We start from the raw sequence: 4,953 nt of genomic DNA, 5'->3' as shown, positions 1-4,953 counted from the left end.
CACATGTTTTTAATCGCCATTAATAGTATAGTCTTATATGATGTAAGTCTTTATAGATATATGTTTACAGTTTATAGTCTATGTGTGTGTATGTACGTGTTTTATGCTTGTAGTAGATTTTCCTTGCTAGGCATTAGGCTCATTCCTTTATGTTTAATATGTGCAGGAAAATAGCTATGGCGTCGGGAAGATTCTTGGCAGCTTGGGGATGTGTATTGAGGCAGGATGGAATCGGTGGATTGAGCGTTCGATTCAAGGATGAAGTCACTTTCTAGTCTTTTAAAAATTATGCTTTATATGTATTTTCCGCACTTAATTTTGTAACCCATTTATTTAAAGTTATGTTATGTTTTTATTTTAAAAACAATGGGATCCCATATCCTACTTTAAATTTTATGTAGTTTAACATTTGTTTTACAAGTTTTAATGAAGTTATGATTATTTCACTTGTGAGTTTTCTTTATGATTAGTATAGTAGTTATTAATGGTCCAAGTTTAGATTAGTTGGGTCGTTACATAATTGTATAGGTTCATTATATTAGTTAAACCTAAATATTTAATAGTAAGAAATTAATTCTAAATTAATTGAATTTGTTTCAATGTGACACTTTAGAATTAATAGGAAATTATAGGACTTTGGTTTTAAAATTTTAAGCTTATATTATTTTTGGAGAACAATAGTCATTAATTTTAAAAAAATAATAATAATACACTTTAAAGAATTGTATTCGATCTCCACCGTTTGTTTAACAAGATCGATATCTTAATGGGGCCTCGAGACGCTTTGATTCGTCCCCCTACGAAAGGTGTTCATTCATTATTTTGACAAGGTAAGATTTCGAAAGATAGATACTTATAGGTCAAAATTCTACTGGACTCACCCCTACAGTGACTACTAGGACTAAATTTATGATTATCGAAATTGTGGGTCTAGCTCATAAAATAAGAGAATTTGTTTTCTTATTTTTATCGAATAGTAGGTTGTTAATAATGGTGTCCATTATTAAATGAGTTTACAACTCTGTTTAACTAATGATATTTCTTTGACTCTTGCCAACTGGGACAACGATATCATAGAATAGTTAAAATCCTAAAGAAATAGAGATATGATTGTTTTTTGTATTTTTCTCATATCTTACATATTTTTGCTATATGTTGTGCTATTTCTTGAAATTTGTGTGAATAGAAGTTTTATTGAGAAAATGTGATTGATTTCTATTTTATTGATCATTTGTAGTATCATTATGGCTGTGTCACTACTACAAAATTGTACTTAGACGACATGCATGAGATGACGTTTGTAGTAGAACTGTTGTGTCATGTTAAAAATATACATGATACAACAGTCGCTCACAAACTATTGTGCCATGCAAATTAAAACTCACATGAAACGACAGTTCGAATGAGACTGTTGTAACATGCCTATTTTTAACATGAGACAACATTTCTACTTAAACTGTTGTCTAATACAATACGAATTTTCTAATCAATACCAATTTTGAGACTATAAAGAAATATTTCCCTCTAAATTTATATTATCATTTATTTGGATAAATAATAATATATATCTAATTGGATGAAAGGTTTATCCTAAAATTTGTGAGATTTAAAATAAATTATGATTTAATTATAATATTTGGGATTAAAAGAAAGAGTTTTGATTAGTCAAGATTATTGGATTAAAATATTATTTAATTAAAAATGGGGTTTTTAAAAAATAAAATGAATTTAGTAAAGGACTTAATAGAGATGATTTTTGAAATTTGGGGCCAAAAGGAAATTAAAGAAATTGATTTTATAATAAGATTTTATTTAATAAAAGTAAAAAACTAAAGATATTATTTTATTTTTCCTCTGACCTTGTTTCTCTTTTCCGATTTCTTCTTCTTCTTTTTTCTCCCAATTTCTTTTGCTACTGCTCGTCGTCCCTGTCAATGAAGTGCCGAACGAGACAAACATTGTTGTCTCTGCATCCGAGCATCTCATTAATTTTCTGAGCACGGCAAAGGCATAACTTTTGGGCAGATTTGGGGAAGCAAGAACTTCTAGTGTCTGGGAAAATCTGGGTAAGCATCTCTTTCAAACAACATTCTTTTAGATTTGGTGATTTCCGGCATTAGCATATTTGGTTGTTCTTGGTTGTTCTTTGTGGTGAATTTATTATATGTGGGAAATAGTTAAGTTCTGTTCTGGGTTTGATAATAGGTTTGGTTATTTGGGGCTTCTTCTCTGTAAATGCGAATTTGTAAGGGTATTGACTCATGTTGTACCATTGTATGTCTTTGTATTGTAAAGAAAGAAGAAGAAGAAATTACGGTAAAGCTATGGGCAGAAATCAAGATCGTAATTTCTATTAAGTATCTTCCATTTGTGTTTCTTTCATCCTTTTTTCTTTTTTAGCATCTCTGTATCTATCTTTGTGTTATTCTATAAAATTTCAAAGTAAAGTACTGAGGTGCTTACTCTCAAAATTCCCAGATTTTATTTTTGTTCATAGATAACTTGTTTTACTTTTGTCTACAATTTGACTGATTTTAAGATGAATTGTTTTTCGATAATTATTCTTTTCACCACTTCCGTTTTCAAATTATCAGCAAGTGGCTTTCATTTCCCCGTAATATTTTGATGATTGATGCAGAAATTGGAAGACTCTTTGATTAATGCAAAGAAAACCTCATCATACAATAAGACACAGTAGACTCTGTTTGTTGATCAAGACGTTATGGCGTAATTCCCACCGCTTCCGAGTCAATTCGCTGCTGAGTCTACCAGTTAATGAATCGGATTGAAAAGCAAATGGGTTACGCTTCTCTGATTTCCTTGTTTCTCCTTACTCTGATCCTACCCTTCTCATCTGGTAAATCCGATGGACCCTGTGTTTCCCAAGGTGGTCGCTTTCCACCATTCTCATCTGACGGGAAGCCTCCAAAAAAGGTTAGCAGGGGATCCAAAGATCTGACACTTTGCAGGGTGTTCTGCCAAAAAACTTGTTGTGATGTGGCTCAGACACACCCTGCACTGCTAAACATAAGGAAGCTTGCTTCAACTGGGGAGGCCAATCAAGAGTGCTTGCAATTGTGGGAGCTAATAGAATGTTCCATATGTAATCCACAAGTTGGCGTTCATCCAGGACCTCCTAGATTATGCAGCTCTTTGTGTGACAGTTTTTAATGCTTGCTCTGATGCTTGCTTCTCCATGGAGGCAATGACACAGGTTCTAGCACCATGTGGGGTAAATGATTTTGTTTGTGGTAGGGCTTCACAGTGGGTTCATAATGGCACAGAGTTGTGTCATGCTGCAGGATTTGCTGTTAAAGATGATCTGCTTGGTGAAGAAACATCTTGCTATGGTGGTAAAGCCAGTCTAAACTTAATTTCTGATTCATGGAAATCTTCACGGTCATCTTCAATGCCCCAGAAAACTGGGGCTGCAGGCCTGTTAGATGATTTTCATCAGTGGGTGCTGGAAATGGCATTTGCTGATAGAGTTTCATGGGCAGTTGGAGGGATGGTTCTTACAGCTGGATTATTGTTTTTGAGCAAACGGAAAAGTCACAACCATCGTCAGAAACTAGCTGCTATTCAACGCACTGCTAGGAAAATGGAAGCCCAAATGAACCAGAACTATCCTGGTTACCAAGCAAATAAGAAGGCAAGTAAAAGATGATTTTTCTATATGTGAACATATAATTAGTTGATCAATTTTCCTCTGGAAATGTATTATTAAATTACTTGTCTAGCATAGTTAGTTTAGTTATTGTAACATTAAAACAATTTTTGTTTCCTTTTTGTTTTTACTATTTTATTATTAGAAGTTGACATGTATCAAAAAAATACAATAACACACAGTTGACCAAGGTATTTTTGGCTGTTAGCATGTGCCACTCTTTTTAGAAATATGAGTACTTTCATGTGACTTAGTTTTTCACGAGTCAAAGAATAATTTTCTGAATGTTGGATTGGTGTTTTTATTGATATGTGATAGCTTTCTTCATAACTTTCAGGACTAGCTCAGAACTTCTGTTGAATCTGGTAAGTATCATATGTTTACTTTAGTGACAGAAGTTCTTAATCTTATGCAGTGTGTATTTATACTATTTATAGATCACGTTTTAATTAGAAGTACTTTTTCAGGTTTTGATTTGTAGAAACGAGGCTGAGAAATGCTTAATTGAAACATCTATTAATTCATTGCGCATAAGCCTCAAGGTAATTATGAGCAATTCTTGTTTACTTCAGAAAATTTAAACAGTTTGAGATAACTGAGTCTATGTTATCAATATTATTAACTCTGTTTATTTTCACATTGATATGGAAACTTATGGTGAGAAACTGCGTCAGCGGTCTTTGTTGTTTGAGTTATGATTATATTATGGATCTTCATTTATATATGAATGAACCTTATAGTTATTATGTAGAACTTCACCAATTTTTTATTTTAACAGCATGAGAGATCAATCAAGTCAGGCTTAAATAGTAAGATTCAAATGTATAATAAAATGTGTTGTAGAAATGTAATATAGAAACTTCTTACATAGCCCAAATTTTGTGATTATTGTGGACCACTAATAAAGAGGGCATTCCATGCATGATTTGGTGATTTTTATATGCACGGCAAATCATTTTTTTTCTTTCTTAAAAGATAATTGAATATATTGAATGCAAAATTACTTATTGTGTGTGATATAATATGGAGACTTTTTCACATAAGACGAAGCCTGCCCTATGTGGGCTTTTCCTGTAAATTTCAACTTCAAATCTTTTTTCAGCACAATTCATAAGACGAAGCCTGCCCTTCATGGGCTTTTCCTGTAAGTTTCAACTTCGAATCTTTTTTCGGCACAATTCATATTATAGGTCTGATAAGGGTACATCAATTTTCCTCTTGCATAGTTGAAGCAGGCAGATGAACTAGAAAACATACTAACTAAAAAAATTCTTAGATTTTTGTCA

General features: G+C 32.5%; 1 pseudogene; it reads left to right on the top strand.

Moving 5' to 3' along the window:
• Window positions 1–1,852: 1,852 nt before the first annotated feature.
• Window positions 1,853–4,368, top strand: LOC133830651 (folate-binding protein 1-like; annotated as a pseudogene).
• The last annotated feature ends 585 nt before the right edge of the window (window positions 4,369–4,953 follow it).

This window comes from Humulus lupulus, chromosome 4 (assembly GCF_963169125.1).
Source record: "Humulus lupulus chromosome 4, drHumLupu1.1, whole genome shotgun sequence".
Classification (NCBI taxonomy): domain Eukaryota; kingdom Viridiplantae; phylum Streptophyta; class Magnoliopsida; order Rosales; family Cannabaceae; genus Humulus; species Humulus lupulus.
The sequence above is the reverse complement of the archived record's forward strand: the minus strand, read 5'-3'. Positions and strand labels throughout refer to the sequence as shown.